Source organism: Ictidomys tridecemlineatus, chromosome 5 (assembly GCF_052094955.1).
Source record: "Ictidomys tridecemlineatus isolate mIctTri1 chromosome 5, mIctTri1.hap1, whole genome shotgun sequence".
In the NCBI taxonomy this organism is placed as follows: Eukaryota; Metazoa; Chordata; class Mammalia; order Rodentia; family Sciuridae; genus Ictidomys; species Ictidomys tridecemlineatus.
The window spans coordinates 115,831,295-115,843,573 of NC_135481.1; the positions used below are offsets into that span (position 1 = coordinate 115,831,295).

The following is a 12,279-nucleotide window of genomic DNA, read 5'->3' on the forward strand; positions in this document are numbered from 1 at the left end:
TCCCTGGGCCCCAGACTCCTGAGGAGGAGGAGGAAGAGGAGGAGGAGGAGGAGGGGGAGGGGGAGGGGGAGGGGGAGGGGGAGGGGGAGTGGGCAGGAGAGAAGAGCGGCTGGCTCTAGGCCACTTGGTCCGACAGCTGGGCACTGGTGCTGGGGCCGGGTAAGAGGTCCCAGCCTGGGGGAGGTTGAGGACCCGGCAGAGACAGCTCCAGAACTCTGCAAGAATCCTGGAGGTACTCAGACCTGGAGAAGAGGCCCGAAAGGATGACAGGACCCTGCTCGCTCCTCACTCGCTGAGGATTTCCCCGGCTGGGAGCCCCAGGCCCGCCGGCGCCCCGTGGCAGGAAGTGACTAACGCTTTCCCAACCTGCTGGCGACAGCCTCCGGTCCAAGGACAGAGTTAGGAAGCACAGCCAGGCTGATGGTCAGGTTGAAGACTGCTTCCTCCCGCATGGGAGGGACCGGGCCTCCACCGTGCCTGAGACGGCAGGCCCACCCCGCCCAGGACAGCAGGAGATGGACAGACAGACAGAGGAGGAGGGTGGACGGGCCTCTCGGCCACCCCTTCACTCCCCCACACCCCCTGCATCTCACCTCTGAAGGCCTCTAAAGGCAACTCCACTTGTTTTAAGCATTTTTATTCACAAGCCATTTAATAAGACCTGACCGGGGACTTGGCTATTTCCGCAGGCTTCGGGGAGAGAAGAACAACAGCAGATTACACCTGCACCTCAGCTTCCGAAGTGTTACACGGGCAGGTCCCAGAGCTGGGGAGTCCCTGCCAGGCCCTGAACGAGGAGCCGGATGTGGGTCCCCCTGTCCTACGATGCCCACAGCCACACCCGGTGGGGTTAGGGCTTAGGACTTGTTTCCCAGGGGGTTAGGGTTCCGGTCACTCCAGGTCTCACAGCTGGAAGGGGGGACACCAGGCTCAGAGAGGCTCAACTGAGTCCCAGAAGCGTGTTCCCCCGAGGCCAGGCTTTCCATTCACACCAAGACTTGCTTCAAATGCAGAAAGAGGGCCAGAAGGCTCTGTTGAGCAGGGACAGCAGAGGACCCCATGGTAGTCTTCCTGCCCAGGTCCCTTCCTGTGTCAGCCACCCACTGACACTGAAGGCCAGGACAGGGGAGGAAAGGGGGAGATCAGATGCACCAGCCCCGGAGTGCAAATTGTGTAATTTCAGCAATTTCTCAAACAAATTGAATGAACTCATGTTTGTGTTTAAAACTGGCACCGGAAAACATCAAGGTGAATGGCAGGGCATGGGCTAATGATTTAAGATTTTATTTTTTCTATACTCAGAACCATATTATCAAATTATTAAAACAACACACACACATACACACACACACACACACACACACACACATATGCACACACACACACATCATGACAAGTCAAAGAGAAAAGACACAGAAGAAAGGGAAAACTTTTTGTTTGAACCTCTAGCAGCAGTTCTCTCCTGCTTTCCAAAGAAGGGGACCCATGTCCTCTGTAAGCCCCACTGGCACCAGGGCAAGGCTCTTGGGAAGGGGAGTGGCCAGAGGGTGGGCGGCATGGGCAGCAAAAGAGAACAGGAAAGGGAGAGGCACACACTAAAATGACATGTGTCTGATCCCACTGGTGTAGGACAGGGTTACCTAAGACGTGTAATAATGCGGCCAAATGGCTAACCTCCAAGCAGCCCCCTTGCCCGGGGACTTCCACTTTTTGTCTTACACATCAAGCTCAAAGAGCAGAGAACTGCATAATACTGTAGATATTATCAGGTTTTTAAAAAGCTGCCTCTTCATTGCTGGGGCGTGGACGGCAGCTAAGGAGTCGGACTTGGGTTCAGACCCCAGCTCCGCCATTTGCAGTCTGTAGGAATCAGGCCAGGTAGCCTCCCAGCCTCTGCGTCCTCGTCTGTGAAATGGGGACAGTGACTGGTAACCATGCATGGAGCGGTGGGAAGTCAGTGGACGGCCTTGCCCTGTGCTTAGAGGGGGCCTGGTCCTGAGACCACTCTGTAGGCAGCCAGGAGGGGCAACAGGGGACCAAAAGAGGCCACGAGGGACGGAGGGCCTGAGCCCTGGCCTGTGCTCCAAGACGCCCGCAGGGCTGTCCAGGATCTCCTGAGGGGACCAGACGAAGGCAGAACATGGACCAGGCACGTTTTTCTTCCTGCCGTGTCAGAATTAACTGAATAACAGCAAACTCACAAGCCAGTTCCATCAACTTTGGTTCTCAGAAAACACTCACGTGCATTTAGGTTCACGGCCAAGGCAACCCCGTTCTTTTGTTCCATTCTGGTCTTAAGAATCAACATCTGTGACCCTCAAGTCCCACCGCACACTTACTGGTCTTTACCAAGGTTATTGCAAAGCTTGGGAAGGGTCAAGGTGGCATCAGGGCCACAGGAGGCTGCAGCTAGGGCAGAGAAGGACCAGAGGCCGGGTGGGCACAGCCGGGCCTTGGGGGGTCCTCCTTTTATGGGTGGGTGGCTCTGGTGAGGTTGATAAGCTCCTGATGGGATCTGGGATGCCCAGGAACTTCTGGTTTAGTGTGATAAGTTGGCACAATGAAGTTGCTTATCAACGTGTGCCTCACCGGGTGGCGGATGGTTGTGGTTTACTGGTACAAACAAGGCTTGGAGTCATCGACCCGGGCCCTGGACTCACAACGGAGTAGCTCATGGCTTTATAAGCCAAGTCCCTTGGGGGCTCTGCATAGCTGGAGGCCTGCTGTTCTGTCCATGGGCTGGATCAGCAGGGCCCAGCCTGCCCTACACAGGTACCAGGGCCAACCAGGCAAATGGTACAGGCTCTGCAAGAGTTTTGCTCCCAACAAAATCAGAGTCCTTCCTAGTCCACCTTCCAGTTTTCCAAGCCTGGTCCGTCTGAGACAAAGATCTGGTCAGGCCTTCTCGGGGGGCTGCTGATTGACAGGGGTCAGCGGTGGCTTTCTGGCCAGGACCCTGGGGTTCTAAACAGAAGCACAGCCCACCACGAGAGCCTGAGAGATAACAGCCTTCCTGGTAGGTTTAGAGGACCTCTCTCACACAGAGACATGTGCAGAGAAGGTTCTGGAACATTGGGATAAAGCACTGGACATAATAAAAACACCTGTTCATGAGCATGTGTACTCTGCTGTTCTGTTTTGTTAGGTCTCTTCTTCAGGTTGGATATGGGGGCTTTTCCCCAGAGTAGGGTTGATTCTTCAGTTCAGGCATAGGGTGCCTACTATGCACAGGTGATAAGTAGCAGTAAGTAAGACAGGGTTCTTTGCCTCCTGAGTTTCTCAGCCCACTTAGAAAAATCCCAGGGCTGTGACAGGGGACGTGAAGATGGACATGGTCACTCGGCAAGTGTTTCAGGCAAAGCCCGAGTCCTTCCTGCAGGAAGAGCAGGCCTACTGAGCAGGGCAGAGGAGGGACTTTACAGACAGACACTGTGACACGTGCAAAGGCCCAGGGCCCAGCTCCATCCTGCCGTATGTGGGAGCCCAGGGGACTTCATGGATCTAAAGTTGAGAGGTCTGGGTGTGTCTGTCGAGAGAGGCGAGGGCCCTGGAAAGAGGGTAAGAGGGGCAGGAGCCTGGGTGGGCAGTTCCACGAGGTTAAGAAAAGGGTCCTGGCTGAGTAGGAAGGTCTCCACTCCCCTTAGTCCTCCCTGAATGCCACCAGGCTGCCCGGAACCCCATGCACAGGCCAACTGGTGAGAGTCCCCGAGGTAGACACAGCTGCAGGGACCCTGGAGGAAGGGTTTAGCCAAGTTTTCTCACGGCAAAAAGGACGTGCGGACGACGTGTTGATCTAGATGCAGTGTGGGTGGCCCTGAGTCACAAGGCACCCTTTGACCTGACCCCAGCCACGGGCAGGGGACTGGCGTGGGTATGTCCTGCTATTTACTGCCACCTGGCCACCTGCTGCCCGGCTGTGTGGGTATCTGATAAATGAATGTGTGGGTAAGTGGGTGGGTGGAGGAGGAGGGAAGGATGCAGAAAGGACAGGTGAACACACGTCTGGTGGATGGACGGGGAGAGGTGTGGACGGCAGGCAGAAGGAGGACGCGTGGACACCAGTGCAGATGCAGGGCAAAGGGAGCCGTTGCTTTAAAAGATTTATAGACTCTTCAGCTTAGGAGGCCAAGGCGGGAGGATCACAAGTTCAAAGCCAGCCTCAGCAACTTAGCCAGGCCCTAAGCAACTCAGAGAAACCCTGTCTCTAAATTTAAAAAGGGGCTGGGGATGTGGCTCAGTAGGTTCAATCCCAAGTACCCGTCCCCCTTCCCCCAGAAAAACTGCAGATTCTTTTGATGGAAGGACACAACATCATGATCCATGGACAGATGAGAGGCAGAACTTACTGAGGCTTGCTATTTTGAGGGAAGAGCTTCCAGACAGAGCTACCTGGCGTTTCCAGTGGGAGAGAGCCAACGGGAGCTCATGAGCGGCACAGCGGTGGCGTTGGCTGGGTCTCCCGCAGGCCCCGAGGACTGGCGCATTGGAATATTACTGTGAGTTCCAGGGTGCAAGGACTGTCCATGGTCCTTTGGTACCTGGCCCCAGGTGCACAGCGGCCAGAGCGTGAGAGCCCAGCAGGGAAGGGTTTGGAACGTGAGCTCATCTGCAGCTCCGAGCCCCGCGGCCCTGAGCCAGGACTTCCAAACTGGGTCACAACAACATAAAACCCAGGACCAAACAGCCCTCCACTGCAGCGTTGGGTGGACAAGGGTGAGGTGGCCAGTCCCTGGTATTGACAGAAGCATCAGCACTGGATCCAGACCTCTGGGTCTTCCACCTCGGCGTGCAGAGCCCTGTGGGGTCCAACCTGGAAGAGACTCCCAAAGGTCCCTGTCCCTGGGGGCTCTATAAATGGACCCCGTCCATCACACACCCCCTCAGTGATCAACCTGCCCCAGGACGGAGCACGTGCTCGGCAGTGTGTCCCGGGGCTCAGGAGGCCCTGCAGGCTTCCACTCCACCCCCCCACCCCCGGGAACCCGGGGCAGTGAGGGCCAAGACGTCCAACAGGCCAGGTGCAGACGGGACCTGGACTCCAAGTTACAGCTTGGCCGGCCCACGGCCACCCACAGCCTTTCCAGGACTCGGCGTCCCCATTCCTTCATGATTCTGAGAAGCTCAGGGGCAGGGGACATGGCAGGGGGACTCACCCCATCCACCCACCTCCCCCTGCCTGCTCTGACCTGGTCTCCCAAAGGAGGGTTTTTGGCCTTAAAAAAAGAGAAACGTTGGTGTGTCCCTGCCCTTTTGAGCCGCCAGCCCTGGGAGAGGGTGCTGAAGGCCCACCCAGGAAGCCCAGCGGACAGCGCCAAGGGAACGCCTGGGGTGGCTGGGAAGAGGTCCCTGAGTTTCCTCCCTGTCACCCTGGGGACGACGGGGACGTGCCGTAAAAAGTACCTTCAGAAGGTCCCTGCCCACCTGGCCACCTTCTGTTTACACGCGTGGGAACGCCCCCTGTGTACACCCAAAACTCAGACTCAAACAAAGTCCTCCTCGGGGAAAATAAATCATGATAAATGTCACGCGAGACACTCGTTCACGTGGCCCTTCGCGGGCCACTCCGGGGCAGAAGCGGACACAGGAGAACATTCCTGGGGGAACACGGAAGCCTCCTTGGGCTCACAGAGCCCAGGACTCCTGGAGAGGAAGCACCGCCCGCTGCTCAGCGCTGGGCAGGAGCTGGGAGCAGAGAGGGAGGAGGGAGGAAGTGCCCAGGAGGGCAGTGACATCACCGCCCAGCCCTTGAAAGATGAGCCCTTGGTCGCCACTCCAGCTCAGCTCCCATCCTCTTCTCAGAGAGCTAGGGACGGGTGGGGACATCAGGCAGCCCCGAGGACCCAGGACACTGCCAAAGTGCCTGCACAGCTTGCTCCAGACAAGGTGGGTGCCGGGCAGGGGTTGATCCAGCCGCCACACCTTTGGTGAAAGGACCGTCTTCCCCAGCAGGAGGGAGGCGCGCCTGCTGGGGGACAGACTCACAGTCTCCCCGAGGGAGTTCTCTTCCTGCCTGGGAAGAAGGGGCAGTCAGCAGAGAGGAGTGCTGTCTGGTTTGTTCTGGGTTTGTCTTTTGCGCGGGTATGGTGTGAGTGGCTTCGTGATTTGGTTTCTGTAGCTCCTGGGTTGACACATCGGCTGAAGCAGCAGGACCCCTAGGTGTGGGGCGTCAACTCCAGAATGGGGCTTTCCACTCGTGCTGTGCCATTCACCTGTCCTGTGTGACCCTGGACAAGCTAAGTCACCTCTCTGAGCCTTGGTTTCTCTGTCTGCAAAGGACCCTGCTCTCCTGCTTCCTGGGGAAGGAAGAGGTTAACTCAGCAGAGAGGCTTTGCCTTTGTCCAGTGTGCTCTCGGTGGCTGGTGGCTGCTGCTGGTGACTTCAGTGCAGACAGGCTTTGTGTCCTCCTGTCAGGGTCCTGGCTGGGAGTCCCAGCTCTGCTCTCACCCCGCGGGGGACAGACACAGGTGGACAAGTTATTTTGCCCCAGGTCCTGAGCCACAAAGAAGCCATGCAAACAGGAAGGGGCTGTTACCTCCGAGGGGCCACATGGCGGTGCCCAGGGGGTGGGCGCCGTTATTCAAGCTGCCAGGAGCTCGTGGGCCTGGGCGGGTGGAGGTGCTGCTCCCGGGCAGGTTGCGATGTGCCTCTATGAGTCACAGGCCGCCTGGCCTCTGCCACCCACAGGAAGTGGGGGCTCTGGCTGGGCGTGGTGGGGGGCTCCTTGGCCACCCCCAGCGCTGTGCTTCCAAGGAGTGGCCTGGGCAGGGGAGCGAGCCGAGGACACTGCCGTCTCCCTGGCTGCGCTGGGGAATGGGGCCGTGCCTTCCGGGGCCTCGGGAGCATGAGGGGACGGGGACACTTCACAATTGTGAGCCCAGAGGCTTGGAGAAGAGGTTGCTGTGTTTCCCCTGCTCGGCTGGGAGTGGGGGACGCGTTGAAAAGGACGCATGTGCTGGCCCCCAGGGGACCCCAGGACCCCGGGCCACCTGGTCCTGAAGTTCATGCCCTGTGACGTCCCACACAATCGCAGGCTCCCCCGCAGCCACAGGCTTCGGCCCCTCCCTGTGCGGATTGGGGAAGTGAGTGGACGCAGAGGGCCTGCAGAGCCCTTGCTCACAGGGACCCTGGGCCGCTGTGGGGCTCGGGCTCTTCGTCTGTAAGCAGGGGACCTCTGGGTGACTGAGCCCGGATGGTGGGTCCAAAGGCTCTGGAGTGGACCAAATCTGGCAGATGCTGGCCAAGGGGAGCGGACAGGGGAGAGTGGACAGGGGATAGCCATGCCCCATGACCTCTGCTGACCTGGTGACAGGCTGCATAAGTTCAGGGGCTGGAGGTGGAGCCAGGGAAGAGCAGCACCCTGCCAGGGGACCCCAGCTTCCAGAAGGAACACGAGGCCACAGTCTGCCCCCTCTGCGTGAGAACCCAGCGAGTGTTTGTTGAATGACTGAAGGTGGAGTGGCCGCAGGAGTCCCAGCCACAGGGCAGGCGGTGGGGTATTCCCGGAGGAAGAAGCCTGTCTGAGGAGGCGGTTGCCGGGTTCCGGAAACGCTGAGCTGTGGAGTCAGGGAAAGATCAGAGGCTGCGGGAGGCCTGGAGGGAGGGAGGAGCAGCCCGCAGAGAGGCTCAGGGCAGAAGAACCCCGTCCACCTTCCGAAGCCAGAGGAGGCCCTGCTCCAAGGGAAGCCGTGGTGCCCCACGGGCTGCAGGTGGCAGGATGCGTCCTGCAGGTGCCCTGCAGCCAGCGGAGCCCATGGCAGGGGCACAGGTGGGGCAGAGGCCACCGTCGCGGGGTGGGCGGGGCTCTGCACCTTCCCATGGATTTGGCCATGAACCTAAAACTGCTTCCCACCACCAATCACCAGAGGACAGCAGGAGAACCAGCCACGGGCAGTGGGTGTGTTGAGTGAGGACGCAGAGCCCTTAGAGGACCTCAGGGTCGTGAGCCGAATGGTCAGAAGCTGCTGAGACCTGAGACCCTGACGCAGCGCCGCCCATGGCCCGTCCAGAATCCTGGAGCACAGAGCACGTGGTGCAGCTGCTTGTGGGCTGGGGACTCCTTGCTCTATAAGCCGCCTGTCCGTCTCAGGGCAGGGAACGCACCCTTCCTCCACAGGCCTGCAGCCCACCGCCCGCGGAGCAAGGGCCCACCTCCGCTCCCTGGAGTCTGCCCATGACGTCCCCCGGGTCCTCTCCAAGCTGATCTGAGAAGTGTCAGATCCAACTCCCTCCCCCAAGTCCTGCTGGCATTCCTGGGGGCCTGCTCCCCTAAACCAGAGCCCAGGGCTGTTTCCTGGAACAGACCCACAGAGTTAGGTGTTGCTGTGATTCTGTCGTCAACCTGGGGTCAGAGTTAGGTGTTGCTGTGATTCTGTCGTCAACCTGGGGTCTGCAAGGTTCTGGAGGCCACATGTGAAGCCCCCTCCTGAACAACGCCACCGCGGCTCAGAGCCCAGGGGCGCGGGTGACTTGGGATTCCAACCTGACTTTGTCAGTCACCGAGGGGGAAGCCCTCTGGGCCCCGTTTTGTGCGTTGGGAGTGACGGTACCTATTTTGGAGGGCCACCGGGAGGCTCCGTCGGAAGGCGCTGGTGCTGCGCAGGTGGGGGTGTGCAGCTAGCTGAGGGACCGTCCACAGAGGCCGAAGCAAGGGCCGGGAACGTCAGAGCTTTGTTTCCTGGCAGCCTGGGGGTTCCCAGGGAAAGGAGCCCCACCCCATAAGCCAGATCTGCAGGCGATGACAGCAAGAGGGCTGTGGCCTTCCGTCGGAGCTCAGATTGACTTTGGTGGGGCCTGTCCCCGCCCCAGCCCCTCTGGGCCCTGCAGGCTCCGCTGCCAAGGAGGGACACCCAGCTCCCTGGCCAAGTGACCTCTGACGACAGCAGTGCCTGGCCGACTCTTGACCCCGGTGGGGAGTGGGCACTGTGGCGTGCAGACCCCGGGCGGTCCCTTCCTTCTCGGCTTGTTCTTGAACCAACTTTTCCCACGCGGCTGTTTCTCCCCCTCTTTGGGGGCGGGGGTTCTAGGCAGCCCACTCTGTGGCAGATGAGGAAGGACCAAACCTTCACTTCAGAATCACCTGGCGCCCAGGCGCGGCCGGGCCTGCTCTGGGTCCCTGGTGGCAGACCTGGGCACCCGAGGGCTTGCGGGCGTCTGTGGGGATTCTGAAGCAGGCGGCCCCACACCACTGTTTGAAGTAAGTAGCTTCAGCAAAGGGTTTCATCCTGGACGCCCAAGCCAGCCTCCCAGGGCAGAACCACGTCCCAGAGAACCGGGCCTCCAGAGGCTCAGAGCAGAGCCATCCGCAGGGGAACTTGGGCCTCGCTGTTCTGAGGGCCATCTGCCTGCCTCTCACCCAACCGGAAGGTTCTTGGGGAGGACTGGGCCTCATTCCACCCCAGCACCCAGGCGTGGCCCCAGCTGGACACTAAGAACAAGCCTCGGGCTCCTCTTGTCCATGGGGGATGCCTCTGTGCCCCCCAGCCTGGTAGTTGCCCCTCACACCCACACAGCAGCCCCTCCCTCCACGAAGATGGGGCAGGAGGTGTCACCTGGCTGTACCTGGGCCGAGCCACCCCTTCTGCACCCCACTGTGCCTGTTGAAGTAAGGATGGAGGAAGGAAATTCGGGGTCTCCCCTGACCCCAAGCACTCAGAGGTGGGAAAGAGGGTGCACACCTGGTCCAGGTAAAGGCCTTGGTCCGCAAAGATCCCCCGAGGTAGCCAAAACCACAGAAAAAGGGGCCTGTCACATGAACCAGGGCACTTTAGACAGTGTCCCTTCCCCTGATCCTCCTCCTCTCCCTCCCCACCCCTCCCACACTGTGTCCCCACCCCTCCCCCCTCTATGTGACCTGGGAAGACCTCTCTGAGCCTTGGTTCCCTGAGCTACACATAATGACAGAATCCAAGGCACAGGACAGGGCGCCCCTGAGGCGGGGGCAGTCCCTCTCCAACACAGAGGTGACAGAAGGAAGTCCAACAGGTGGCACCTCAACAGGAGGAGGGGACCTCTGGGTCCTCCGGCACAGCAGGGGAACTATCAGAACAACCCGTGACATCTTCCAAAATGTCCCCCTCACAGCACACAGATAGATGGACATTTGGAGCAAATGCTGGTTTCTGGGACTCCGTACTGAGTGGCCCTGGTGTAGAAATGTGTGCAAATACCACGTCTTGTATCTTTTTTAAATGAGGAGAGTGACGACTGCTACCCGCAGAGGCCACGGTGGTGTATTTGGGATGCTTCCCGGGGCGTCCTGACGCGTGGATCCAGGCACACCTGCCCAGGAAAGCCCTAAAGACCCCTAGAAAGAGACAGGGCCCCAGGAGACAGCCTGCCTGTCTCTGCAGGAGAGGGCTGTCAGGGGCTGGGCAGGGCCAGGAGCCAGGCTCTACTCTCTTTTGTGCCCTTGGAAGTGTTTATTGAGCATGTAGATCCTTTTACAAAAATTTAAATATAAAAGAACAAAACAAACTGGAATGGAAATAAGGGGACAAAACGGGCTCCTGTTCCCCTTTCTGCAGCCTGGATCCATCCTGAATCTTCCTCTGGGTGTGGGAGAGGACTGAAAGTGAAGGGAGGGGAGCCATTCAAGCACCTGTGCCCACACCCGAGAGCCAGCTCAGCAGAGGTGGCCAGGGAAAGGGTGGGACCCGAGAGAAGCAGGACGAGCAAACCCTGGTCATGAGAGTCACTCTGGGACCACCCGAGAGAATGCATTCACTGAGCATCTACTAGGTGCCCGGCTCTGTGCTGAGCACTAGAGCTACGGGGACCCAAAACAGCTCTGCTCACTCAGACTCAGAGTCCCAGGAGGAATATTTTCCTGGAAAATAAAAAAAGAAAGAAAGAAATGTTGCTTCATTAAGCATTCTAGCCACAGGAAAAATTAATACCTTTAAATAATTCCAGAAAGAGGAAGACGTGTTATAGAAAACATCACTGTGCTTACTGGAACCAGCGAAGGTCTAGGACTGTGGTCAACAAGTTGGTCGGAACATGATCGTGAAGCCTCACAACTGTTTAAAAGGCTGCTTAGAATAGAAGACGTAAACAACTTGGAAATAATCTGGAACTAAAACTTCATTTCAACTAAAGCTGAAAGTGGAAGGGAAAGCAGAGACTGATACGTGTGTGACGGCTTCTGTCTTATCTGTAAAGAAGAATAGTCACTCTTCTGCTCTTGAGGACAAGGGGTGTGGGCAGGGTCTACAAGTTTGTGAAAAACTTAAAGATAGTCATTGGAAGAGTGGAAAAGGGATCGATTACGCTGCACCCTATAAAGAATACACATTTACAGAAATCAACTCTGCCTAGACCCCAGAGAAAAATGTCAGTATATAGATATTAATTAGTATCAATAAAAAGTCACAGGTATAGAACCATCACAGGCTGCGTGGCCTGACCATATGGTGGAAATTAACACATAAACACCAAACATCACAAACATTAGAAAACACTCTTCCTCAAATCTCTTTCATCAAATCAGTCATCAAAACTGAAATCACAGGTATTTGAGGAATGATTGACTATGATAATGATACTTATCAAATTTATGGGATATAGCCAAAGCCATATTCAAAGGACAATTCATGTCTTTATATTTTTAAATTATTAAACCACAAAGGTTATAAATAAATTAACTAAATGCCAAATTTTTTTTTAAAAAACTAGATAATGAATAATGACCCAAAAAAGTAGAATAAAGAAAATAGTATCACAAAAGCAAAGTGACTATGGAAAACATCAGTATCAGTAGGTCATCCATGGAGATGTTCTCAGCTAGCTCCTGGAGGAGAGGACAGGAGAAGGGACACATCAGGAAGTGGTATGGGACATGCTGAAAATTTAAATAAAATTGAGGCCTCAGTGTTGTGGCACATGCCTGTAATCCCAGTGGCTCAGGAGGCTGAGGTGGGAGGATTGCAAGTTCAAAGCCAGCCTCAGCAACTTTGTGAGGCACTAAAGCAACTCAGTGAGACCTGCCTCTAATAAAATACAGAATGGGCTGTGGATTGGGCTCCATGGTGAGGTATCCCTGGGTTCAATCCCCAGTACAAAAAAAAAAAAAAAGAATTTGAATAGTTAACAGAGATTGACGGGTGGCAGCTCAGAGTGGTCCAGAGTGGCCTGCGGGCAGAGCAGGGCCAGTGCCCACCTGCACCAGGAGCACACGGGGAGATCCCCCAATCAGGGACCTGCACCAGCCCCAAGAGACTCTCCCTCCCACCCGTCCCTGGGACTTTTGCCGAAATTCCCACATCCTGGACCGAGGCTGCC

General features: G+C 57.1%; 1 protein-coding gene across 4 annotated transcripts in view; it reads left to right on the top strand.

The window, feature by feature from the left end:
* The first annotated feature begins 5,561 nt into the window (after positions 1 to 5,561).
* The window catches only part of Bdkrb2 (bradykinin receptor B2), a 31,496-nt gene continuing 24,778 nt past the window's right edge, over positions 5,562 to 12,279 (top strand). For 3 of the 4 annotated variants that reach the window (XM_078050819.1, XM_078050821.1, XM_078050822.1), the window contains exon 1: positions 5,562 to 5,883. The gene's annotated coding sequence lies outside the window, so the exon portion shown is untranslated. The remainder of the gene's footprint in view (positions 5,884 to 12,279) is intronic. The other variant, XM_078050818.1, reaches the window with a different exon arrangement.